The sequence below is a fragment of the Panthera leo genome, chromosome D1 (genome assembly GCF_018350215.1).
Source record: "Panthera leo isolate Ple1 chromosome D1, P.leo_Ple1_pat1.1, whole genome shotgun sequence".
NCBI classification, from domain to species: domain Eukaryota; kingdom Metazoa; phylum Chordata; class Mammalia; order Carnivora; family Felidae; genus Panthera; species Panthera leo.
The window spans coordinates 112,582,506-112,610,311 of NC_056688.1; the positions used below are offsets into that span (position 1 = coordinate 112,582,506).

Here is a 27,806-nt window from a genome sequence, read left to right on the forward strand (position 1 = left end):
CCTCCGAGTCTGTGAGAACTCACGTGAGAAAGTGAATTAACTGTCACTCTAAAGCAGAACCCTTCTGCCGCTACTTAGGTGACATCCTGGCTACTAACTAAATCGCCACTCGAGGGTCCTTTCCCGCTTTTTTCTGAGAGGCGGCAGGAGGGGATGGCAGCAAAGAGTCTGAAACACCCACAGCCCACGCAGGTTTATCGCGTGACACACGGCCCCACGCAGGCGCCGGGGCGTGGGGGGTATGAGGGGCCGTACGTGATGAACGGAGGCCCTTAGGACAGCAGGAGGCCGCTGAGGGGCAGGGTCCCTTGCCGGACGGGCAGCTGAGAAGGAGGAAAAGGAGCCCAGGTAAACCTCGGCCTGACGGAGGATTCTGCCTCCGCTCTGCCACTAGCCCGGGCCCCAGCACTGCCCACAGAAGAGCCACGTCGCGGTGACGGAAGGCCCTCCGCATCCACAACACAAGGACCTCCATCCTTCCTCCAGCCGAGGGGCCCCGGGAAGCTCCTCCTGGGCTAGTCTCCCAGGGAGCAGCCACCCCCGTATCCTACAGGCGGCCAACTGTTACCGTAGATTCACTCGTAGCCCTCCTGTGGGGCCCAGACCGGCTCCTCCTTTCTCCCTTCCCCTTGTTTGGCAATGCCCACCATCGCAGGGGTGGCTGCTCTGAGATCGAGTGTTCCCCACCAACGGGGAGCCGATGCACGTTCCCGATGGAGAGACTCGAGGCCCGACCCTGACCAAGGATCTCCAGAGAAACTTCTGCAGCACAGCCGCCCCCTCACAGCCCCCGGCACGGGGACAGGCCAGAGCTCCAATCAACCAGCCAGTGTCCTCCCGTCATGAAGAAACCCAGAAGTCAGAGGGCCTTGGTGCTAGCTGGAGCTCAGGGACGTTGGGTCATGAACGGACCGGCGGGCCTGAGGCAGACGCCCCCAAAGGCAACAACAACAGAGGAGCAGGAACTGGGTGCAGGCCGGGGTTCAAAGCCCGACAAGGGAACAGTACCGGGCAGCAGCTGGAGACAGGAGGATCCCGGCCCTGCCCACTCAGCCAGGACAGCTGGGGCTGGCACGGTCCCCCACGGAGCCCCCCACCACCCCCTGCCAGGAGAACGCCCATCTTCGCCGGCGGAGGGGCGGGACGCAGCTCAGAGCAGGCGGAGGGACGCCGTGGAAGGGCCCGGACAGGGGAAGAGGAGGGTCCAACTGGGTTTCAGGCAGGGCTGGGAGGAAGGGAGCTTGAGGCGCCCCCCAAAGCCGATGGCGACCAGGACCAGGGCGGGACAGTGGCTCCTACGCTCTGCCCTTGCCTGCTCTATTCATATCCCCAGGACACGTGTTCTCACCAGGGTCTCGGGGGGCCAAACAGATCCTCGGGTTTTTAAGTATAAGGTGCAGATACAGAAGAGACACACGAACAGATACACAGCATTTCACAGCACGAACAACTCATTGGGGTGGACAATTAGGAAAAAAATATCGAAAACATCTCTCTCTCAAATAAATAAGTAAATATTAAAAACAACAACAACAACAACAACAACAACAACAAAAGTTTGAGAAACATTGTTCAAAGGGATTTGGACCTCCACACTTTCCTTGATGGTCGCCGGTGACAGGGCCAGGGGAGAGGACACAGTGTGTGCTCAGCCTGAGCTGAATTAAGCCACCCGATGCCCCTGTGGCTGAGAGTGAGGTATGCTGGGTGCCACATCCTCCCCTGAGCATGACAACAACCTCGAAAGGTGAAGTCGGTCAAGGTGAGATCCACACCCAGGCAGCACTCAGCGAGTGCCCACCCTTTAACCACATGCTGCACGTGAAACAATGCCGACGGAGCACACAGTAGGTGCTCAGTAAAACGGGCACTGGGCTCTAGACAATGGGCTCAGCGCGTGTCTTGACTCTGTAGAACCAAGGTCACGGGCTTCCCTCCACTGTTCCCTGCCCCCAAGCACAAACGGGTGTCCCCGTGACCATGCAAAAATGGTACAGGGACACTCAGAGCACCCCTCTTGTCCTCCATCAACCCTTAGCCACACTGGCTGGGTCCAGTACGGGCACGGCAGCTAGGACACCGCAGAGCAGACAGGAAAAGGCAGAGCTGGGGCCCCAAGCGATGGTCCTGGTAAGTCCCCTCGAGGTCACATCAGCAGGGGACCAGGGAGCAACTTTGTTTCTCCAGGGTTGAGGACAACTCCAGCCACCTTCTCCCCCCCCCCCCCCGCCAGCCTAACACAAAACCAAGAGCCTGACGATAAGAAACTGACCATCCTCTGGCCACAGTGCAAAAGGGGTGAGGCACACCACAGCAGGACGGTGGCGACCAGCTTGCAGGTGAAAAAGACAAGGAGAAAATGCGCTAACTCACCAGAGGCGCTGGCAGACTGGGCCCTGCAGAAAAGCTTCTTAGGACAGGAAGCGTCTGTGCTCCGGTGAGCCGCGGCACGGAGACTGGAGGGACTTTCAGAGCTGGGAGAGACAAGAAGACCAGGACATGGTCAGGCAGATGCTGTCGAGGGGCAGAATGTGAAATCTCCAAGCGGATCCTGGCGTCTCTGAGCTAAAATCCAGGGGCTGCACCTCTGCCTCAGCCGAGACGGTACAGGTGCGCCTTTCCCCATCTCTCCCACACGGTGCAATTAAAAACCAGGATGTCGTACAGAAGACACACACAAGACTCCTGAAGGGGGAGAGAAGGAGGAAGATTGGCAAGGGACTAGGGACCCCGAGGAACGGCACGGTGGGCAGTTCTCTAGGCTGGGTTTTTGCCTCGTCCAGCCCAGGCATGGAGCTAAAGAAGTTGGAGACCCAGACGTTCGGTAGAAGCAGACAAAAAGCCACCACGGATGATTGTTCTCTGTAGCCAAGGGACCAGGAAAGTGGCAGCCTAATGAGACAAGGTGTTTACACAATGACCACTCTCCTGCAGCCAGACACCAGAGAAAAAAATGGCACCCACCCGGACCCGCCGCAGCAAAGGTTGAGTAGGGAGCTGAGACCGCCACCCTCCGTAGCTGCAATAGGCACCCCAACCCCCCACTGGGTGGTGTCAAAAAAGCCTAAGTAAGAGCTGGGACTTTTTTCCCCACCAGGTGGTAATGAATCCTCCTCTCGCTCCATGGCATTAGTGTGGGCAACGTGGGGAGACTGGGTTTCCATACCCACTCGGCAGTAACAAGGCACCCCCCCCTCCCTCACCCCACTGAGCTGGTGTCAGGAAAGAGCTAATGGAAAGTCAGGACTTTCTCCATCACCACCAGAAATGAGGTCACCCCGCCACGGCATTGGTGGGGACCACATAGAGAGCAGGAGCACCCAACCCCACCAGCAATAACAAAGAACTTCCCCACTGGAGTGTCAACAGAGCCCAAACTGTTGATAAGACTGCTATGTCCACCTGGCAGCAATGGGACAGCACCCTCTCCTCCCTTGAGAGAGCAGTGTCAAAGAACACCAGCTGAAACTGAGGTTTACGAGGATACAGAGTCTCACCAGATAATATGAGAACATACTCATCTCCACCGAAAATCACTCATCATCCCAAGAACCAGGAAGATCTCAAATGGGAAAAGGACAATCCATGGCAGCTGACACTGGGGTGACAAAGATGTTAGAATTATCTGACAAAGAGGTTAAAGCAGTCCCGATAAGAATAAACAATTAGGAACGTGCTGGAAACAGATGAAAAAACTGGAAGTTTCATTTTAAAAAAAAAAAACATAAAATCTGAACAAAGAAACAAAGAAGAGCCAAGTCAAAATGTTGGAACTGAAAAATGTGGTCATTGAAATAAGCAGCTCACTGGATGGACTCAACAGCAGAATGGAGGGGACAGAAATAACTGGAAGACAGACCAACAGAAATTACCTAAGCTGCACGGCAGAAAGAAAACATACTAAAAATTAAACAGAGCCTCAGGGACCAGTGTGCCTCTAACCTCATCATAGACCCAGAAAGAGAGAAGAATGGGGAGGTCCAAAAAAGTACTCAACAATATAACGAAGAAAACATCCCCAATTTGGCAAGAGACATAAACCTACAGATTCAAGAAGCTTAACAGGTCCCAAATAGAATAAACCCAAGGAAATTCACACCAAGATGAATCATAATTAAACTTCTGAAAACTAATAACAAAGAAAAATCTTGAAAGCAGGCAGAGAAAACTGATACTTTATTTATAGCAGGGAAACAACTACAGTAATAGTGTATTTCTCATCAGAAACTATGGATGACACACAAAATTTTTGGAGTAACGAATGAAAAGAACTATGAATCTAGAATTCTATATCCAGCAAAAATATCCTATAAGAAAAAAGAGAAAAATCAATACATTCTTGGTCAAAAGGAAACCAAGAGAATTTTCCATCAATAGCCCTATCCTAAAAGAATGGCTGAAGAAAGCTCTTTAAACAGAAAGGAAACAATAAAAGAAGGAATCCTGGAACACTGGGAAGGAAAAAAGAACACAGTAAGGGAAAATAGGGGTAAATAAAATTGGCTTATCTTCTCTCCTCAAATTTTCTAAATTATGTTTAACAATTGAAGCAAAAATTATAATGCAATCTGATTTGGTTCTAAATGCACGTAGAGAAAATATTCAAGACATTTATATTATTATAAGTGGGGGAGGGTGAAGACACATAAAAGGAAGTAAGGTTCATATATTTCACTCAAACTGGTATCACAGTAGATGGTGGTAAAATTATACATATAAAATATAATGCCTAATCACTTAGAAAGCTAAGCAAAGCCCAAAAACAATTATAGATAAATCCAATTGAAATGCTAAAAATATTCAAATAACCCACAAGAAGGCAGAAAAATGATAACAGATATGAAAAACAGAACAAACATAAAACAAAAAACAAAATGGCAGATGTAAGCCTTAACATAGCAATAATTGCATTAAAAGTAAATGTCAAAATATACCAGTTAAATGGCAGAGATTGGCCAAATGGACTAGATTTTATTTTATCTTTTTTTATTTGAACTTAAAAGATTTTAAAAGACCCAATTATATGAGGTCTACAAAAATTCTCTTTAAATAGTGACATAATTGGAATGAAAAAAAAAAGACATACGAACATTAACCACAGGAAGGTAGACATAGCTATATTAATATTAGATAAAGTAGACTTGGAACAAAAAACTACCAGAGAGGAACATTATAATTGACAAAAGGTCAATCCACCAAAAAGTATAGCAACCTTAAATGTATACGCACCAAACAACAGAGGAGAAAAATATATAAAGCAAAAACGTATAGAACTGAAAAGAAAAAGAGACAACTTCAGTTAGGGACTTTGATACTCCCATCTCAGCAACTGATAGAATTTAACTAGACAGAAAAGTCAGCAAGGAAGTGGAAGAGCTCAACAGATTCTGGGTGATATTCATGGAACATGCCATTCAATAACAACAGAATATACACTCTTTCAAGTGCTCCTGGAACATATACCAAGATAGATCATATCTAGGGCCACAAAACAACTGCAACAAATTTAAAAGTGAAATCATACATAGTGTGTTCTCTGACCACAACAGATGCAAATTAGAAATCCATAACTGAAAGGTGACAGAAGTCTCCAATACTTTTAAATTAAAACAGCACACTTCTAAACAACCCATGCGTCAAAGGAAGTTTCAAAGGAAACGTTTTTAATACATGGAATTGAATGAAAACAAAAAATAAAATTAAAATAAAATAAAATAAAACAAAATAAAATAAAATAAAACAAAACATTCCAAATTCTGTGAGACACAGCTAAAGCAATAATAAGACAAATTTAAAGCACTAAATGCATACATTAGGAAAGAAATAATAATCTCAAATTCTAAGTTCCCATCTCAAGAAGTGAATAAAAGGAGAGGAAAATAAATCCAAAGCAAGCAAAAGAAGGAAATAATAATCATAAAAGTGGGGGAAAAATAAAACTGAAAAGAGGAAAACAGTAGAGGAAATCAATAAAACAATGAGCTAGTTCTTTGTAAAAGTCAATAAAATTGACAAAACTAGCAAGACTGACAAATTAAAAAACACAGACACTCATTACCAGTATCAGAAATAAAATGGAAGATATCATTATGGTCCCTGCAGCAGTCTTTATTATCAAAAAGATAATAAAGGAGTATATAAATAGCTCTACACACATAAATCTGACAATCCAAAATAAACCAATTCATCAAGAAATACAACCTATCTCAACTCATCCAAAATGAAGCAAGTAATCTGACTAGCCCTTGTAACTATTAAGAAAATCAAATTCATAATTTCAAAGCTCCCAGTTTCGGAAAAAACGATATATCTCCAAAAGGTTTCACTGGAGAATTCTGTGAGTGTTTAAAGAAGAATTAATACCAATTCTACACATTCTCTTGCAGAAAATGGAATAGGAAGGAATAATTCCCAATATATTTTATGGAACAAGTATTATTACCCTGATACCAAAACCATATAAAGAGAGTACAAAAAAGAAAACCATAGGTTAATATCCCTCATGAATATCAATGTTAGAATCTCAAACAAAATTTTATCAAACAGAATTCAGCAGTATATGAAAAGAATTATATCCCATGACCAACTGGGGTTTACTGCAAGAATTTAAGGCTGGTTCAATTTTTTTTTTAATCAGTCTGTATAATACACTATGTATCAACAGGCTAAAGAAGAAAAATCATAGAATCATGTGAATAAATTGCAGAAAAAACATTTGACAAAATCCAATATTCATCTATGACAAAAACTCTCCCCCAAAATAGGAGAAGGGGAACTTCCTAACCTGATAAAGCACAATCTGCAAAAGTCCACCAACTGACGTTATTCCAAATAGAAAAGACTAAATGCTTTCCCTCTGTGCTCAGCAACCAAGCAAGGAAGTCTGCTGTCATTAGTCTTATCGAACCTAGTGATAGACACTCTATAAAGTACAATAAGACAAGAAAGAAAATGAAAAGCAAACAGATTGAGAAGAAAGAATTAAAACTGTCCCCATCTGCAGATGACAGGACTGGAGAAAATCCCAAGGAATCTACAAACAAAAACCTCCTAGAAATAATGAGTGAGTTGAATAAAGTCATAAGATAGAAGAAAGTCAACATATAAAAGTCAATTGTATTCCCATATGCTAGCTGTAGACACCAAAATTTAAAATACAACACTGTCTATAACTGCTCAAAACTAATGAAATACTGAGGTATAAATCTAACAAAACAGGCACAAGACTTGTGTGCTAAAATCTGCACAACACTGGGGAAAGAAATCAGAGGAGATCTGCAGAAGTGGAGAACATACCATGTTCATGGATTGGAAAACTCAACATAGTCAAGATGTCACTCTTCCCAAATCAACATACGGGTTGAATGCAATTCCAACCAAATTCTCAGCATGGAATAAGCAAACTAATCACCATAACCTTAGTTATACAGAAATGAACTCAAAATGGATCATGGACATAAATGCAAAACATGAAACGATCAAGCTTTCAGAAAAACAACATTTTCCCATAGGAGAAAAATCTTCAGGATCTAGGACTAGGCAACAAGTTCTCAGACGGGACGTCAGAAGCACAAGCCACACACAGAAAAATGGATGAACCGGACAAGCTTCTATCTGTGAGAGACCCATTACGCAGATGAAAATACAAATCACAGACTGGGAGGAAACGCTCACAACCTGCGTAGCTAACAAAGGACTAGAGTCTTTACTAGAAGGAACTCCCAAAATGTAATGGTAAAAAGCTAAGCAGTTCATTTAAAACATGAACAGAAGACATAAAGAGACACTTCGTGAGGAAGGAGAGCTAGACGTCGGATGACCACAGGGAAAGTCGCTTCAACGTCGTCACCACCGACAGGATGCGTGTCACAGCAGTGAGTACCTGTCAAAATGGCTAAAATAAAAACCAGTGACACCAAATGCAGGTGATGCCTAAGAAACAGGGTCGCTTCCACGCTGCTGGTAGGGATGTCACACAGTGTGGCCTTTCAGGAAAAATGTAGCGGTTTCTTAAAAATCTAACTGTGGAACCCTGTGACCCAGAGTTTGCACTCGGGGCATTCATCCTACGGAAACGAAACACAAAACCCACACCCTAACATTTACGGCAGTTTTAGGCACAACAGCCAAACACTGCCAACAACCCAGGCGTCCCTCAAAGGGCGAGCGGTCAACCATGCTGGTGCGAATATTCCACGGACGCTACTCAGCAAGAGGAGACACGTGGACACACACAACCACCTCTACGGTTGTGCCGAGAGAGGAAAGCCCATCCCGAGACGTGTGAGCTGTGTGAGTGCACTTTGCACACCTGTCAAAACAACAAAATGCCAGAGATGGAGAGCAGAGCAGAGGTTGCGCGGGTGAGAAAGCTGGGGCGGCGAGGGCTCTGTGGCTAACAAAGGGCTCCACGGGGGATGCTCGAGCTAACGGACATACTTCGCTCTGGCCGCCCCGCTACCCGTGTCCTGGTTGTAAGAAGGCAGTGTGGTTTTGCAGGATTTTGCTATTGGGGTGAGCTGAGTAAAGACTATAGGGGGTTAGAGGGGATCGATGATCTCTGCGTTATGTCTTCCAATTCCAATTAGTTAAAACTAAAAAGGTTTATTAGGGGCGCCTGGGGGGCTCAGTCGGTTGAGCGTCCGACTTCGGCTCAGGTCACGATCTCGCAGTTGGTGAGTTCGAGCCCCGCGTCAGGCTCTGTGCTGACAGCTCAGAGCCTGGAGCCTGTCTCACATCCTTTCTGTCTCTCTCTCTCTCTCTCTGCCCCTCCCCCACTTGTATTCTGTCTCTCTTTCTCTCTCTCAAAAATAAATAAACATTAAAATAAATAAAAACAAAAAGGTTTCTTACTTTTTTTTTTTTTTAATGTTTACTTATTTTTGAGAGAGACAGACAGTGCAAGTGGGGAAGGGGCAGAGAGAGGGGGAGACACAGAATCCAAAGCAGGCTCCGGGCTGTGAGTTGTCAGCACAGAGCCCGATGTGGGGCGCAAACCCACAACCTGTGAGATCGTGACCTGAGCCGAAGTCGGACGCTTAACCAACTGAGCCACCCAGGTGCCCCAAAGGCTTCTTATTTTTTAAAGTCCATGTGGAAAACAAAACAAATAAAAAAGCAAGTTAAAGAGCATTACCCTGTGGCCCGGGGCACATCATTCCACTCCCGGGCTATACCTAACACTGACAAAAACCATATGTCCACACAAAAACTTGCAGAGCCGTGTTCACAGCGGTGCCATTTGTAATGGGCGAAAAATGGAAACAGCACAATGCCCAGCAACGGATGAACGGGTGAACCAGGTGTGGTCCATGCACGCGTTCATGGCTGAACACGGTTCAGCCAGGATAAGGCAGGAAGCACCAGCACCCGCCGCAGCATGGACGGCCCCTGAACACATGATGCTCAGCGAAAGCAGCCAGTCACAAATGACCCCGTGTCACAAGGTTCCAGTTACAGGAAGCGCTCAGAACGGGCAAATCCACGGAGACAGAAAGCAGCTTAGCGGTTTCAAGGGCTGGGGAGAGGAGGGGGACGCCGGCTCGCTTTCAGGGGGATGAAAATGTCGCAGAATAGATTTTGGTGATGGCCGTGCAACCCTGTGACGCTACCAAGCAAAACAGAACAAAACAAAAGCACACCACTGCATTGCACGCTTTCGATGGGAATTGTACGGTCTACGAAACACCTCCCAATAACCCGCTGGAGAAAAGAAACCACTGACTGGGTTGCACGAAATTTTAAAAGCCTTCATTTCAGAGCGATCCTCGCTGTGCCCCGCAGAGTAAGTAAATTATTGAACTATTTAAAAATGTTAGCCTTCTGCTGTCTGCGTCTATTTTTAGAAGTGCTCATCATTTCTAGGGAGATTGAAATCGTAATTGCAAGGCGTCCTGAAGGAGCCCTGCAGCCCCCTCCAAGGGAGATGGCTTGTGCGAAAAGCAGGATGGGGCAGGAAGGTCGCCGTGGGCCGGGTGTCACCCACAAACACGGCTGCCACCCCGCCCCCCACGTCCACAAAGTGCTCCTGATTCTCCTGAGCCTCCAGCTCAGTCACCAGACAACAGGGCAGGTCACCCCGGCTTAGTAACGGTTACCCTGTAAAATTATTCAGGTGCAAAGTTAAAATATTAATTACACCTGCACGGGGACCAGTCAGCGCGCGAAACCCAACCTGGCAGGCTGGTGGTGTGCGTGTGATCTTCGCGATCCACGGGCAACAATAACGGAGTGGCGGGGAGGGATAACAGACGGCTACCACCAACCCGCACGGGGTCCCCGAACCACAAACCCACACAGGGGTGGGGGTCTCTGAACCACAAACCCACATGGGGTCACCCCCACCACACACACGGGGGTCCCCGAACCACCAACCCAGAATGGGGGTCTCTGAATCACAAACCCACATGGGGTCACCCCCACAACATGCACGGGGGTCCCTGAACCACAAACCCACAGGGGGTCCCCGAACCACAACATGCACAGGGCTCCCTGAACCACAAACCCACAGGGGGTCACCCCCACAACACGCACGGGGGTCCCCAACCACAAACCCACAGGGGGTCACCCCCACAACACGCACGGGGGTCCCCAACCACAAACCCACAGGGGGTCACCCCCACAACACGCACGGGGGTCCCCGAACCACCAACCCGGCACGGGGGTCTCTGAACCACAAACCCACAGGGGGTCACCCCCACAACACGCACGGGGGTCCCCGAACCACCAACCAGGCACGGGGGTTCCTTCTCGGGTACTCAGCCCCTCCTCGCTGGAACTTCCACCCGGCAAAGTCCTCTCCCAAGGACCCTGGACTTGGTCCTTCCGCTCACTTTGGACAAATCAGCAAGCACAAAGGACCACAGAAATTCGATGCAGGAGGCCATCACATCAGGGGACGCATGTGTCCAGAGGCCGAAGAGAAGGCAACGCTCCGCACCTGGGCATCACCCTGGACGGGCCGAGCACCGGGCCGGGCACACGCGAGTCAGATCCGCTCTGCCGCACGAGCCCTGGGCTGACCGGTCCTCACAGCTGGTCCCTTCTCTCGACCACAAAATGAGTCATTTGCACCGTGGCTGTCTGAGTTCTAAAGGAGAGAAGGCGGCCGAGTATCGAAGCTGCTTTTAAAGCAACTGCAAACTCAGGGTGGACTTAGGGACCGACAGACCAACAGGAGAGGAGAGAGAGCCCGAAACCAGTCCCCAAACAAGCTTGGGGGCTGCACCCTTGACAAGAGGGAGGGACAAACCAATCAGGGGCTGGGGCGGACCATTTTCTGGAGAAAGAGACAGATGGGGTCAATAGAAGAAGAGCAAATGAGGGCCACCTGGGTGGCTCAGTCGGTTGAGCGTCTGATTTCGGCTCAGGGCATGATCTCGAGGTCCGTGGGTTCGAGCCCCGTGTCGGGCTCTGTGCGGACAGCTCGGAGCCTGGAGCCCGCCTCGGAGTCTGTGTCTCCCTCTCCCTCTGCCCCTCACCCACTCATGCTCTGTCTCTGTCTCTCTCCAAAATGAATAAACATTAAAAAAAAGAAAATGGAATCCAGGAAATTCAGGCTCGGAAGCCGAGTGGCCCGTGAACCAGGAGATATTCAGTGGAGCGAAGGAAATGCAAAGGAACAGGGTGCCTGTTCCCGCCCACCGGGTGGGCATCAGCGAGACGGCACCAGGGTCAAGTCTCCGCGAGGACTGGACGGCTCTCACACTGGCACTGCAGCTGGGCACAGCCCCCGTGGAGAGCAATCAGTTGGGAGGAGAGGATCCGAGAAGGCGGGACCCGTGTACCCCAGGCCACAGAGGCCAGCACCTGTCCCCTAAGGACAGACCCTAAGAAAGAGCCGTCCTGGTCAAGGACGTTCTCTGCAGCACAGCCTGAAAGGGAAACGGCAAACAGCCTGGAGTCCCCAGGAGAAGACCAGAGACCAGGGGTCGGCCGTCCCACAAAATACGACACAGCCGCTAAAATGGGCAAACTAGAGCGACGTGATGAGGTGGGATTTTTTTTTTCAAGTAGCTATGAATCCCGATGCCACCAAGACAAAGCTTCCAGGGAGCAGACAGTGCCTTAGCCCGCCTCCCCCCGTCCCCCACCCCCCACGGGTGCCCGGGTCCCCCTGGACGAGCTAACATGTCCCAATGTTGGCGGCTTGCGAGGTTAGTAAACAACACATTGCTCAACCAGCCGGTGTTTCGGGTCATGAGGCAACCAGAGAGCAGCCGATTAGTTAATGAGCTACATTCTTCGGGAGACGTTCTTTCCCCTTCTCTGTGTGACACAGCCCTCGGTCCTGCCCTAAACTGGACTGAACCCATAAAACGGAGACAGCAGGCTCCCAGGGAGGAGCACCTTTCCATCTCGGGAACACCGCGAGCGTACTGCACAATTTCCCCAACATACGGGGTCACCCCTGCTCTGTCCCCAGACCTGAGAAGAAAGGTGGGCCCCTTTCCACTGGGTGGGCAAGCCGGCAGGAGAGTCTCAGCTTTGGCATCCCAAGACCAGGTGGGCCTTGGGTTGGTCACTGCTTTAAAACGTGCTTTTTGAAAACAGGGACTTGAACAGGAACCTGCACACCCATGGTCACAGCAGCGTCATTCACGACGGCCAAAAGGTGGGAGCACCCAAGTGTCCATCCACAGAGAAATGGAAAAACAGGACGTGGTCCATCCACACAATGGAGTGATATTCAGCCCTGACAAGGGTGACACCTGCCACAACATGGTTGGACCCGGGGGACGTGATGCTCAGTGAAACAGGCCAGACACACAAGGACAGACACTGTGTGACCCACCCACACGAGGTCCCTGGAGTCTCCAGATTCCCGGAGACAGAAGGGTGGACGGTGGGCGCCGGGGCTGGGGGAGGAGGTGGGCGTCCATGTTTTACGGGAACAGGTTCCATTTGGAAAGATGGAAAGTTCTGGAGACACATGGTGGCGGGGGCTGCACAACAGCGTGAATGTGCTTAGAGCCACCGAGCTGCAACTTAAAAAAATGGTTACGATGGTAAAATTTATGTTATGTATATGTTACCACCACTCACAAAGCATTAAATGCACAATGGTGTTTTCACGTCAATCTCTGTTAAATTCTTACAGGACTTACCATGTCCTGATTCCCCCCATCTCCCTCAAGTCTTTGCCCAAGTGCCACCTTCTCAGTGAGGCCCGCCCTGACTGCCCTGCTGAAAACTGCAACCATCCCTCTCGCAGCCCCCTAAGCAAGCTCTCCTTTTCTCCGAGACGGCCTAGAGGCTGCTATATTATCTCCCTCACTCAGTGTTTGTTTCCCCTGGCTCGAATGCTGGCCGTCCAGGGCAGGAATATGTGTCTCTGGTTTACTGTTTTATCCCAAGAGTCTAGCTAGAATTATCAGACACGTTTAGGAGACACTCCATCCCAGGACAGCGGAACCCACGTTCTTCTCAAGTGTGCACGGAACACTGTCCGGGATGGATCACGTGCTAAGCCATAAAAGAGCCTCCATAAACGCAACAAGGATTCAGTCATGCAAAGGATGTTCTCTGACCACAACCGAATGAAATTATAAGTCAATAAGAGAAAAAAAAAATAGAAATTTATGAATATGTGGAAATTGAACACCACATGTCTAAATGACCAACGGGTCAGAAAATAAATCAGAGGGAAACTGGAAAATACTAAGAAGAAAGAAAAAGAAGCTAGAAAAATTTTGAAATGAGTGAAAAAGACCAAATATATCAAAACTTGTGAGATACAGCAAAAACAGTCCTCAGAAGGAGATTTTCAGTTGTAAATGTCTATAATAAAAAGAACAAAGATCTCAACTCAATAACCTATCCTCCCCCCTGTGGAAAAAGCACATAAACTAAAGCCAAGTGATCTGAGGGAGGAAAGAATAAAAAAGCGCAAAATGAATGTAAAAGGGAAGAGAAAAATCAATGAAACCGACAACGTGGCTCTTTGAAAAGATGGCTAAAATTGGCAAACTGTTAGCTAGACTGATCAAGAAAAAAAGCGGGGGTGGGGGGCAAACACTCAAATTAGCAAACTCAGAAATGAAAGAGAGGACATTTCTGCCAACCTCACAGAAATAAAAAGGACAATAAGGCAACACTATATACAACTGCACACAAAAATGGACAGATTTCAGTGAGACACAAAGTAACCAACATGATGCAGGAAGAAACAGAAGACTTGAAACATACCTGTAACAAGTAGAGACTGTATTAAAACCACACACACACACACACACACACACACACACACACACACACACACAAAAAGCACCAGGCCCAGATGGCTTCACTGGTGAATTCCACCAAACATTGAAGGAAGAATTAAATATAGTTCATCACAAACATTTCCAAAAAGGTAGAAGAGAACACTTTACAACTCATTTTATGAGGCCAATATTACCATGGCACCATCACAAGAAAACGACGAACCAATATCTCTTATGCATATACATGCAAAGTGCTGAAAACACTAGCAAACTGAATCCAGCTGCATATGAAAAGGATTATAAACTATGAGTAAATGGGATTGGTCCCGAGAATTGCCAAGTTGGCATACCATCCAAAAATCAATTCATGCAAGGCACCATATTAACAGAACAAAAGACAAAAAGGAGCTAATCATCTCAACAGATGTAGAAGAGGCACTTGGCAAAATCTAACACTGCTTTGTGACAAAAACACTCAACAAACTAAGAATACAAGTGACCTTCCTCAACCTGATAAAGGGCACCTACAAGACACCCACAGCCAACACCGCACGTAATGGCGAAAGACTAGGTGCTTCCTCCTCAGATCAGAAGCAAGACACCAACGTCCTTTCTGGCTACTTCTACTCAACCTTCTGCTGGAGCTTCCAGGCAGGGCAATTAGACAAGACAATGAAATAAAGGCACCCAGATTGGAGAAGAAGAAATAAAACTGTTGTTGCCCACAGATGACATAAACTCGTGTGTAGAAAATTCTACAGAATCCACTAAAAAAGGAACAGGACAGGGACGTCCACTCTTGCCACTGTTATTCAACATAGTGTTGGAAATCATAGCCTCGGCAATCAGACAACACAAAGGAATAAACAGCATCCAAATTGGCCAGGAGGAAGTCAAACTTTCAGATAACACAATACTCTGTATGGAACACCCAAAAGATTCCACCAAAAACCTGCTAGAACTGATCCATGAAATCAGCAAAGTCGCAGGATATAAAATCAACGCACAGAAATCGGGTGCATTCCAATACACCAATAATGAGTCAACAGAAAGAGAAGTCAAGAAATCGATCCCATTTACAATTGCACCCAAAACCATAAAATACCAAGGAATAAACCTAAGGAGGTGAAAAATACACACCTGAAAACTATAGAGAGCTTATGAAAGAAATAGAAGAAGATACAAAAAAATGGAAAAATATTCCATGCTCCTGGATTAGAAGAATATTGTGAAAATGTCAACACTACCCAAAACAATCCTTATCAAAATAACACCAGCATTCTTGAGAGCTAGAACAAACAATCCTAAAATTTGTGTGGAACCACAAAGACCTCTTATAGACAAAGTAATGTTGAAAAAGAAAACCAAAGCTGGAGGCATCACAATCCCGGACTTTAAGATGTATTACAAAGCTGTAATCATCAAGGCAGTATGGTACTGGCACAAAAAACAGACACTCAGATCAATGGAACACGATAGAGAACCCAGAAATGGGCCCACAAACGTATGGCCAACTAATCTTTGACAAAGCAGGAAAGAATATCCAATGGAATAAAGACACTCTCTTCAGCAAGAGGTGCTGGGAAAACTGGACAGCGACACGCAGAAGACTGAACCTGGACCACTTTCTTACACCAGACACAAAAATAAACTCAAAATAGATGAAAGTCCTAAGTGTAAGACAGGAAGCCATCAAAATCCTCGAGAAGAAAGCAGGCAAAAACCTCTTTGACCTTGGACACAGCAACTTCTTCCTCAACACATCTCCGGAGGCAAGGGAAACCAAAGCAAAAATGAACTATTGGGACCTCAGCAAAGGAAACAATCAGCAAAACTAAAAGGCAACCAACTGAATGGGAGAAGATATTTGCAAACAACATATCAGATAAAGGGTCAGTATCCAAAATCTATAAAGAACTTCTCAAACTCCACACCCAAAAAACAAATAATCCAGTGAAGAAATGGGCAAAAGACATGAATAGACACTTCTCCAAAGAAGACCTCCAGATGGCCGACCGACACATGAAAAGATGCTCAGCATCACTCATCATCAGGGAAACACAAATCAAAACCACAGTGAGACACCACCTCACACCAGTCAGAACGGCTCACATGAGCAACTCAGGCAACGACAGATGTTGGCGAGGATGCGGAGGAGGAGGATCTCTTTTGCATTATTGGTGGGCATGCAAGCTGGTGCAGCCACGCTGGAAAACAGTATGGAGGTTCCTCAAAAAATTAAAAATAGAACTACCCTACAACCCAGCAATTGCACTACTAGGTACTTATCCAAGAGTTACAGGTGTGCCGTTTCGAAGGGACACATGCACCCCCATGTTTATAGCAGCCCTATCGACAACAGCCAAAGTACGGAAAGAGCCCAAATGTCAACTGACAGATGAATGGATAAAGAAGATGTGGGATATATAGACAATAGAGTGTTACTCGGCAACCAAAAAGAATGAAATCTTGCCAACTGCAACTACGTGAATGGAACTGGAGGGTATTATGCTAAGCGAAATTAGTCAGTGGGAGAAAGACAAATATCATATGACTTCACTCATACCAGGACTTTAAGACACAGAACACATGAACACAAGGGAAGGGAAGCAAAAAGAATATAAAAACAGGGAGGGGGACAAAACATAAGAGACTCTTAAACATGGAGAACAAATGGAGGATTGCTGGAGGGGTTTGGGTGGGGGGAGGGGCCATTAAGGAAGACACTTGTTGGGAGGAACACTTGGGTGTTACACGTAGGGGATGAGTCACTAGAGCCTTCTCTTGAAATCACAGTTGCACTCTATGCTAATTAACTTGGATGTAAATTTAAAAATAAATAAATGTGCATAATAAATACACATGTTTAATACAATCAAAAAAAAGAATCCACTAAAAAATGATTAGAACATGATCGTCAAGATTACAGAATATATGATCGATATACAAAAAAATGAATAGTATCTCTACAAACTAACAACGAACTATTTGAAAATAAGGTTAAGAAAACAATTTCGCTTATGATGATATTAAAAAGGACTAAAGTCTTAGGCACAAATTTAACACAAGAAATGGAAAATTTGTACTCTGGAAACTAGAAAACATTTTTGAAAGAAACAAAAGACCTAACTGATTACAAAAACATCTAATGCTCATGGGTCAGAAGACTTCACATCGTTAAAATGGCAATACTTTCCGAAATGAGCTACAGACTCAACACGATCCCTGTCGAATCCCAGCTGGCTTCTTGGCAGAAGTTGATAAGCTGATCCTAAACTCATATTCAAGGGACCCAGAATAGCCAAACCAATGTTGAAAGGAAAAAAAACCACTAGGTGGGAGGACTCACCCTTCCTGATTTTAAAACTTACTACTGGGGGGTGGGAGGGTGGGGAGAGTGGGGAGGGTGGGGGGTGGGTATTGAGAAGGAGGACACCTTTTGGGATGAGCACTGGGTGTTGTATGGAAACCAATTTGACAATAAATTTCATATCTTGAAAAAAAAAAAAACTTACTACAAAGCAACAGTAAGCAACACGGTGTGGTACTGGAGTAAGAAAGGATATATAGATCAAAGGAAGAGACTTGAAAGTCCAGAAATGATGCCATGTTTTTATGGCCAACTGATTTTCAACCAGAGTGCCCAGGCAATTCAATCGGAAAGGATCATCTTTTCAACAAATGGTCCTGGGACAGCTGCACATCCACATGCAAAAGAATGAAGTTGGACCCCTTCCTCACACCATATACAGAAATTAACTCAAAATGGATCCTATGCCTAAATGCAAGAGTTAACAGTATGAAATTCTTAGGAGAAAACACCAACATACATCTTCAGGACCTCAGGTTAGACAAACCCTTCCCAGACGCGGCACTAAAAGTTCACAAGTAACAAAAATAAAAAACAGATGGTCTCCATCAAGAGGCAAGATTTTCATACTTTATCTTTTTTTTTTTAAGTTTATTTATTTGGAGAGAGACAGCAAGAGCGAGAATGGGGTAGCGGCCGAGAGAGAGAGGGGGGGAGAGAGAGAATCCCAAGCAGGTTCCATGCTGTCAGTGCAGAGCCCCACACGGGGCTCAACCTCGTGAACCACAAGATCATGACCTGAGCCGATATCAAGAGTGAGACACCGACCGACGGAGCCCCCCAGGAGCCCCAAAATTTCATACTTGAAAGAACGCTATCAACCAGAGAATGGGACAAATTATCATCAAGATGGCACTCGTACAACTTGATAATAAAAGGACTAAAAAAAAAAATTAAAAAGTGAGCAAAGGTTTGGCATAGGCATGTCGCCAAGCAAGGTATACAAATGGCCAAGAAGCACACAAGGTGCTCCCATCATTCGTCAGGAGAGAGAGGCAACTTAAAAACAGCCAGATGCCACCCCACGCCCTCCGGGGCGACCACAACCAAGAAGACAGGTAATAGCAGGGACTGGTGAGGAGGTGTGGCAAGGGGCACCCTCACCCACTGGTTGGAACGCAGAGCGGCCCACCCACTCTGGGACACAGTCTGGCAGGTCCCCGGAGGGGCAAGCATCGGGTTACGACGTGACCCGGTGTTCCCACTTCAGGGACTCATGGGTTCAACAAGCATCTATCCCGGCTTGGGAGGAGTGGGGGCAGGATGGGGGCAGGGGCCCTGTCTGCAGTGTGTTTCACCTCACTTTAAAAAGCTGCCTTTGCCGTCCCCACCTCACCTGTCCCAACACCAGGCAGAGCTGAGTAGGGAAGCCAAGCGTGAGACCCTCCCCCAGGCCCGGGAGAAAGCGCCCTTATCCACCATCACCCAGGGGCACCCCCCGGCCCCCCCCCCCCGCCCCGTGCCTGGGCCTCCGCTGAAAACCTGGGTGTGAGTTCGGGCCCCGCATCGGGCTCTGGGCTGACGGCTCGGAGCCTGGAGCCTGTTTCAGATTCTGTGTCTCCCTCTCTCTCTGCTCCTCCCCCCTTCATGCTCTGTCTCTCTCTGTCTCAAAAATAAATAAACGTTAAAAAAAAAAAGTTTCTAATGGGATAAATACCGGGAGCTACAAGGCACAGAAGCAAAAAGCTTCCTGGGGTCCTTAAAAACTCTTTAAGAGGGTGATGAGGGAGCGTGGGGCGGGCTGAGGGACAAAATACGGGCTGGCAACCCCCCCCCCACCGTGGAATATGTGTTTTATTAAATGGTAATAAATGGCGTTTCCCTAGCAACAGCCAGCCCCTCAAGGTCCTGGAAACCTTGCTTCCAAAATTCCTTAGGGACTTACCCTATCCCTGACCTCCTGCCAGCCTGAGGGGCTGTAATAAGTCACCTGCCCAGACCCCAGTGCAGCTCTCCCTGCCCACGGGTCCTGTCCCCACACTTTAATAAAATCACCTTTTTGCACCAAAGATGTCTTCAAGATTTGTTTCTTGGCCGTAGGCTCCGGACCCCAGGAGCCCCCCACCACCCCAAAACTTCATCGCTTGGACCAAAAACGTGAGAACCCCTGTGCCCTCGCCCACGTGTGGGCCCCCCATGGGGGAGGGCAGGGACAGGTGGCTGCCCGACGCAGGGTCTTGGCCCGGCCACATGACCTTCCACGGTTAGGTAGACTCCATCTGCCTTGGGTGAGGTGGGGGTGTTACAAGTGTCCGTTCCTCAGGGCCGTGGTGACGATGACGTCAGCACCTGGAAAAGCACTTAAGGACCAAAGTGCCCCCTCTACTCGCTACTGTGAGTGTTTTCGTGACAGAGTCACCAAGATGGTCCACTGACAAAGAGAGGGTGTCCCCACAATATACCCCCTTAACCCGGTCCCAGTGGGTGTCCATTCCCTGAAGCCCCGAGCCGCTGGCAGATCGGGGACAGGAGAGGATCCGTCCCCGGGTCAGCGGGATGCTGACCCTGAGGCCGGGCCTGGGTGCAGCCAGTGGGCCGGCCCAAGTCTAAAGCCCTCGGAGTGAGGCCGAGAAAGAACAGGCCGGGGCCTGACCGGTCCAGGAAAGTCTGAAGCCATCACGGGTGGATGATGCAATGGTGATGCCTTCCAGCCAATCCGGTCTTTTCAACAAACATCCGGGGGGCTCACTCCACACCGGAGCCCCTACAGGACGCTGAGACCCAAGTCCCTTCCTGGGCACCGGTCTGCCTGGGGCCCTGCACAAAGTCCGGGCAAATGCCTGCAGCTGGCCAGGCCCCTGGCACAAGACGGTGGGAGCACAGAACACCATCAAAATCAAGAAGGAGAAAGACTGGGGGGGGGAGGGGGCAGGAGGGCAGGAAAAACCCTGGGCGGTGGCAGCCGTGCCCAAGTGCCACAGCAGACAGGCCTCTGTGCCCCCCCCCAGGGCGTTCCTGCTCCCCAGGGTCCCAGGAAGGCCTTCAGCTCTACTGAGAATGTGTGACCCTCTCCCTGGGCCCAGGCCCTCTGGGACCCGGCGGGCACATCCCTTCTTCAGGCTCAGGCACCACCACGGGTCCCCGAGCGCCCCCCGAGAGCACCTGGCCAGCCCCTCGGTCCCGGCTCCCTGCCTCTCCCCACCCACCAGGGGATCTGGGCACTGTTGCGGGATTTCTCAGCCCAGGGAAGGGGAGGTCTTATGGGCTGGAAGACCCATGGGTTCCCCCAAGTAGGGACACTCTGGGGCAGGACACCCAGTCTGCAGGACGCGGCTCATGTGGAGCATTCAGGTGGCATCATCTGTCACTACTGTCACCTAGGGGCCTACACCGTCCCCAGGGTGGGACTCGCTTGCAAGAACCCTGAGAGTGGGGCGGGATCTGGCCCACTTCTCTCCCTCCCGCTGGGGGCTCTAAACAGTGTGGACCCTCGGCAAGGGGCCAGTCTAAAGGGAACCAGTCTCCTGAGCTGCTCCGTGTAGAAAGGCCTTGGGGGTCCCCTTCCCCAGCAGCCTCTCCCACCTTCTACAGAGGAAAAGGCCTTCAGGCCCTCTGAACCTCGCTGGGGAGGGAGTGGGGGTGGGGAAGGGCTCCCAGTACCAGAGGAAGGCAATTCAAGCAAGCCTTGAATTAAAACACCAGAAACACCCGCTGCCCGCTGGCTGACAGGTACGTGCCCAGTAGAACCTTCCTTTCCACCATTTCTGAAATCCACACCGTTTTATGGTGTTCAAATCTATCGCCTCCTCCAGCCAGACCTCATTTCCGTGTGAGCGCCTTGACGTCACAAGAAAAACTTCTCTAAGTCCACGTGTGTATCTTCTCCTCGCACAGAAATATGCACGAGCGATTAACAAGACACCGACAAGCTCAAACGTCTATTCCGTTGGGGTAACACTCTGGGGGCGAGGGGCAGTAGTGCTTTCAGAAGGCAAAGGAACGATGAACAGTCCCCGAAGCCGCTGAGCCCATTGGCCAGGGTCACGAGCTGCCACGTTGCGGGTGGTTTGGACAGAAAACACCGCTCGAGTTGGCCAAGTTACTTTTTCAATGCCAGTATTTACCTCCCAGGCGAGGTTCTCCATTCTCAGCAAATACTAGAACCTACCGAGAACAACTTTAGATGTTGACTTAAAAATGTTAAAAATGCACGAGGCGCGTGGTTGAACGGCTCCGGTCCGAACCGGGAGTGGGTACAAAGGGGCCCCGGGGCATGATTCTTTCATCTTTGCTGCATATTCGAATTTTTCACACGAAAATGGTGCAGGAAACATCGGGGGGAAAACATAGTTTTTAAAAACAACGCTTTTAGGGAGCTGAGAGGCAAAAAAAAAAAAATTTTTTCTTTAAAGAAACTTGCCCCCCCCCCAAAAAAAAGAGGTTAGAGTGGGAGAGAGGCAAAGCATGAGAGACTCTTAAAAACTGAGAACAAACTGAGGGTTGATGGGGGGTGGGAGGGAGGGGAGGGGATGGGTATTGAGGAGGGCACCTTTTGGGATGAGCACTGGGTGTTGCATGGAAACCAATTTGACAATAAATTTCATATACTGAAAAGAAATAAAAGAAACTTGCCCAGCCAGGCTCAGCCACTGCAGGGATGTGCCATGATTATCCACCTAATGGATGCCTCCCGGTGAGTCTCCTCAGTCACCAGCCCAGGACCGGCCCACCATCCTGCCGGCCGGAACCCTGAGCGTTGCCCGAAATGTGCTCTGAGGAACCCTGAGGGTGCAGACCCTCCGGGAGCGCAGGGCTCCTGCACCTCTGGCCTCAGCCAGAATGTCCGGGGGGCCCCCAGGAGCACCCCCCACGCCCAAGGTCCAGCATTTGAGATCTGCAGCTTTAACATTAGGAGCTCATGGCCTCATTCAACGCACACCCCTCACCGAGCCACCCTGAGAGTCCTTGGCAAACCCCACAAGGACAATTTTCCAGCACCGTCCCGGTCGGTCACTGGGCACAGGCCCCACCCCCTCCCCGCACTGCCATCTGGCAACCCTGCTCTCCACTGCAGCTGGCCACAAACTCCTTGCAGCCCCACAGGCTTTTAGGGGTTTAATCTCCCAGAAAGGGACACGTGCCTCAGCTGGCCCATCCCTGGGCACACCCAGGGCCCGGATTGAGCGCCCTGGCAGGCTCTCGCATCCGCCCCAGCACTGGGCTCACCTCCCCCGGCCCCCTTAAGACTGGAGACCCCTTGAGGGGTGGGAAGGCCCGTGCTACGTGCATCCGTATCCCCCAAAGACCGGCCTCGATATTTCCACTTGGGGCCAAAGACGTGAGCCTTCACTGGCCACTTGAAAACATTTCTGGGGTCTGCTTCCAAGCAAAATCAAAGGGCCCATCACACCAAGAAGTCCGATCAGAAGATTGTAGCTCTTTTTCAGGCCGCAGCTACAGGAAGAGTAATTGTCCAACCGGATGAATCTTCCCGCTGGGTAATCCGTCCCCTGGCCGAGGGTGGGGGGGCGGTGGGGAGGGGGGGCCTGAGGGCTGGGCTCTCTCTCCCGGGCAGTTTGCTAATCCCGGCAGCCCCACGCCCTGGCTGTGTGGCCCAGGGCTAGCGACTTCGCTCCTCTGAGCTCCAGGCTCCGATCCATACAGCGAGAATAATCAACCCCATCTTTCTCTCTCTCTCTCTCTCAAGTTTCCCGAGACCTGAATGAGGTAATGTGTAGCAAGAGTGCAAAGCAGTGTCTGCCAGAAGGAAAGCACCGAGCACGTGGGAATACTGGCTGTCGCTGTATACTGGCTGGCACCGTCCGCATGTCCCCACTCTGGGAGCAAGAACGTGGCCATTTCTGCCGAGTTCCCGCTGCAGCACAGGCAGAGAGATGATCAGACCTCCTCCAGGGGTTTTTATCTCCCCAGTGCCCCTCCTCCTCCAGGCTGGGCTGGGGACCCTCTCTGTGCCCTACAGCACCCAAAGGTCACTTCTATCACAGCCCCTGTCCCGCTGTGCATTAACCCTTCCCCCGCTAGCCTGGAAGCCCCCGGGGGCGGGGGAGGGGGACAGCCGCAGTGGCCAGCTCCCTGCCTGGTGCTCAGCAGCCGTTTGAGCTCACTCAGTGCAACGTGCAGAGAAAATCTGATACGCGCTAGGTCGCCTCGGACCATCAGAGAGCGGCAGGCCCCTCACTGGGTGGGAGGGCCAGGTGCAGGGGCCAGGCCACAAGGGTCACGCGGCCGGGGGGCCTCCAGGCTGCAAGCCCTACTACGCCCAATCGGTCCACGGTCTCTCAACCAGCACCCAGGCGAAGGGCTGGGGACTCCAAAGATTTTTTTTAAACTGGCTCGTGTTGGGGGCGCTTTCCTGCCCACCTCTTTGCGAACTCCCCTCCGTCAAAGCAGAGAATTAGTGAATTTGCAGAGATCACTTTGAGGACGGAAGGTCACACACGATCCTCCCCTGGGGCTGAGGACAATTGGAGGCTCCCGGGAAGGCCGCCGCTGTTCATTTCCTGGAGCGTTTCCAGCCACGCCCCTCCCTCCCGCTGCCTTCCCAGGGCGGGGTTCTCAGCTCTGCCAGCAGGAGGGGGGATTTCCTGAGAACGAGAGTTCAGGGGTCAGAGGGTAGACCGCAAACCCCAGCCTCACCCCCAGGATTCCTTTGGAGCCGGAGGCAGATCTCGGCCTCCTTAGCAGCTCAAGTCCCAACCTGGGCCCCCATTTGGGGAACCCCCATCACGCACCAGAGCCGACAAGGACGCCAGAACACTCTAAATTAGGGCTCTGACACATTTGAGAATAAAGCCAGTAAGGTAACGAATTACTTCTCCATAAAAATCAGGTTTTCTAGCGTTTTCCAGTCTATCGGGCGGCTCCCGGCGTGTTTTTCTTAGTTTCTCGGCTTTTTCTTCCACCTGTGTCCCCATCACTGATGTGAGTAAAATATGACACTATCTCAGGGCTGCTTTATCTTCCCCAGGTGGCCTTCTTCACATCTGACCTTTGACCCTGGATGCCCAGGGCTCCCTCTAGCTAGCCTGCCCCCACCCCAGAGGCCTGGACCAAGTCACCAGCACAAGGTGACCCCTGGACCTCAGCTGGGGGCCCTGAAGGAAAGCCCCTAGGACACTCTCCTGAATATGAATCGGGCTTTTTCTCTAGCAAATTACACTCGCAGAGGCCGGGAGGACACCCCTCTTTCCCAACGGACAGCTGATTTGTTCAAAGCAGCCAAGCGCTGCCCACTGGGACCTGCCTTTAGAGGCAAAATCACATTATTCATCAAGCGTTCCTGTTGATATCGAACGGTTACAGCACCTTCCGTAGGGGCCCAATGTGCCTTTCCACCCAATTTCTCCTTCTTGGAAAACCAGAAATTTCCCAGCAGGGGAACGGCACCTGCTTCCTTTAGAGGACTGCTTCCCAGCAGCCTTACGTCCAGCTGCTCTCAACACAGCCTAATTCCTGTGCAGACAAGGGTCTCCGTCGGCCTCCTTAGGGCTACTGGCTCCCCCTTCTTAGCCACTAGGGCAGTCACCTTCACTTTCCCTCCTTAGTCACCCCAGACCCCCGCAGCGGGCACTAATCTCCAGGCGAGTGCAGCCTTGTTATTAGGCACCAGTGGCGAGAAAGTTCGGGACTCCAAACGCAGCGGCTTCCCGGGGCGGGGGGTGGGGGGGTGGCTGTTCTGGATGGTCGGAGCCCCCCAGCACCACCAGCTTCCCGCTAATTATCATTTAATGCAGGACCCCTGGATCAAGGCTGAATCCCGGGCCGAGCATACACTCCTGCCCGGGTCAGTAAAGTCGAGGGGCAAGTCCCAGGTGGAGGTCAAAGCACCATCCCCCAGCGGAGGGCTTCCGAAATTACCTCTCTGCTTCTCCAAACTTAAATTAGAGGACTGACCTCATTAATTCGAACTTGAGTTTCAAACAAAAAAGAGGTCACGTAACCATCCAATTTACTGCCTCCAATTTCCACGTGGAAACCACTTCATTTCTGGAAGGCCCCTGAGGACTCCCAGGACCGTGCCCACAGCTGCCGCCCCCCCCCCCCCCAGGCCCCCTCGCGAACCGCGACCTAAGCGGCCCGAGTGCCTTCCAACCGCCCAGGGTCGCTTTAAAAGCTCCTCCACGAACTCCATGGCCAAGAGCATCGGCCTCACCCCATTTGGACGCCCCCAGCCCCATGGAAACACTAAACCTGGCCTGCGTGCACGCCCCTCGCATCCCGCGCAGAGCGGTGGAACCCGGGCGGCGAGGTCCACCGCGGGGCCGCACCCTCCGAAACCGAGGTCCACCCCGGCCCCCGCGCCCTCCTTTCCCAGGCGGCGAGGTCTACCGAGGGGCCGCACCCTCCGAACGCGGGCGGCAAGGGCCACCCCGACCCCCGAACCCTCCGAACCCGGGCGAAGTCCCCCACGGGGGTCGCACCTGCTCGCGCAATCCAGCGGCCCCGGCCCAGGTGGCGCGTGACCGGTCGGTGTCTCCTGGCGCGCGCCCCGCGCCCCGGCAGCCCTGCGGAGGCTCTTGGGCCGCGGGCTGCGCGGGCGGAGCTGCCCGGCCGCCGGGAGGAGGGATGCCCGGGCGAAAGTTGCCAGGGAAACTTGAGCAACTCGAGCGCGCCAGTGCCAGCCTCCTGCATAATTCACGGGCGGCGGCGGCGGGCCGCCGGGGCCCCTCACCTACACCAGCCCGGTGCCCCCCCACCGTATCCCGGCCGGGGCGCGCGGCGGGCAGAGGCTGGACACAAAGCATGGGCACTGCGCGACCCCGGGACCGGGGGGGGGCGGGAGGGGCCCAACTTGCGACTCCCGGGGCCTGCGCGGGGTGCGCCGGCCTCGGCCTCGCGGAGCCCGCTGCTCCAGCCGCGCGTATCTGGATGGGGGCTCTGCGCGCTGGCTCGCGGCTGGGTGACCGCAGGAGGGTCTCTGGGGACCCTGCCGCCGCGGCTTGGGTCCCCGCCCCCCGCGCGCCCCCTGGCGGCCCCGAGCCCGCTCCTCGGCCAAGCCTACGGACTCCAGTCCCCGGGCCGGCGGGTGGCGGCCGAGGGCAACCAGACCCCGGGCAGGCGGTGGAGGTAGGTCTGTGCTGCCCCGGCGGGAGGGGGTGCGTGCGCCGGGGGCACAAAGGAGTCGCTCCTACTCTCGGCGCCCACTCCTCTTCCACAGCTTTTGAAACCTGCCCCTACTCCAAAGGAAGCCGGGGGTGGCGGCGGGGGGAAGGTGTCTTCACCGAGAAGCGACCCCACCAGGACGCGAGGAGCCCCCTTCCCGGCCCCCCCCCACCCCGTGCCCAGCTCCGAAGGGTTCAGTGCTGCGCTTAACCGGCAGCTGGTGCTCCCGTAATCCAGACGCACCCGAGATGCAGCCGGGGAGCAGGGTCGGGCGCCCGGGGGCCACCTACTGTCCTTCCCGGCCGCCCCCGCCCCGTGCCCCGCGCCGCCGCCGCCGCCGCCGCCTTACCTGGTCCCGGGAGTCGGGCCCGGCGAGAGCCCCCGGGGAGGGCGGGCGTCCGCGCGCACCTGGCTCCGCCGCGGGGACCCGAGCGGCGCCGCGCCCAGCCCGGCCGGAGTCTCCGGAGCCGCCGCCGCCGCCGCCGCCGCCGCCGCCGCCGCCGCCGCTCAGGTGTCGGGGGTGGGGTGGGGGGCGCCGGGCCCCGCCCCGCGCTGCCGCCCGGGCGGGGGGCTCCTGGCGGGGGCGCTCGGCGGTCCCTCCCCCCGGCCCCGCGCGGGCGGCAGGCGCCGGCGAGGGTGGGGGAGGGGTCCTCTCGCCGCCCGAGGGCGCGCGCGGCCCCGGACCCGCGAGCGCGGCCCGCCCGCGACCTCTCCCGCACCTGCCGCGGCCGCTCCGGCCCCGGCGGCGGCGGCGGCGGCGGCGGCTCGGGCGCGGCGCGCGGGGTCTGTTGTGGCAACCCCGGGAGACGGCGGGCGCCCGGGGCCGCCTCCGCCCGCCGCCCCGCCCCGCCCCGGGTGGCGCGGCTCGCCGCCCCCCTTCCGCGAGAAAGCCCTCGGACCGCGAAGTCCTCGGCGCGATTATCCCGAACGCAGCCGGCTCCCGCCCCTGAGTGTTTTGTTAATAGGATTGGGAAGCACGGAGGCCGACGGCGCGGCTCGGCGTCTGCAGAGCAAATGAAAACTTTGTGCCTGGGCGAGACGCCGCCGGCTGCCTCGCGGGCCACCTTCCACCTGGGCGCCTGCCTTCCGGGGGCCAGCCGCCCTCCCGGCCGAGGAGCGATTCGGGGCGAGGGCGGAGGGGGGGGCGGGGATACACACCCGCCGCTCAG

General features: G+C 51.9%; 1 protein-coding gene across 1 annotated transcript in view; it reads right to left on the minus strand.

Moving 5' to 3' along the window:
- The window catches only part of SHANK2 (SH3 and multiple ankyrin repeat domains 2), a 490,038-nt gene extending 462,971 nt beyond the window's left edge, over positions 1-27,067 (minus strand). The window contains 2 exon segments of the mRNA XM_042904258.1: positions 2,374-2,474; positions 26,987-27,067. The gene's annotated coding sequence lies outside the window, so the exon portion shown is untranslated.
- Between the last annotated feature and the right edge of the window lie 739 nt (positions 27,068-27,806).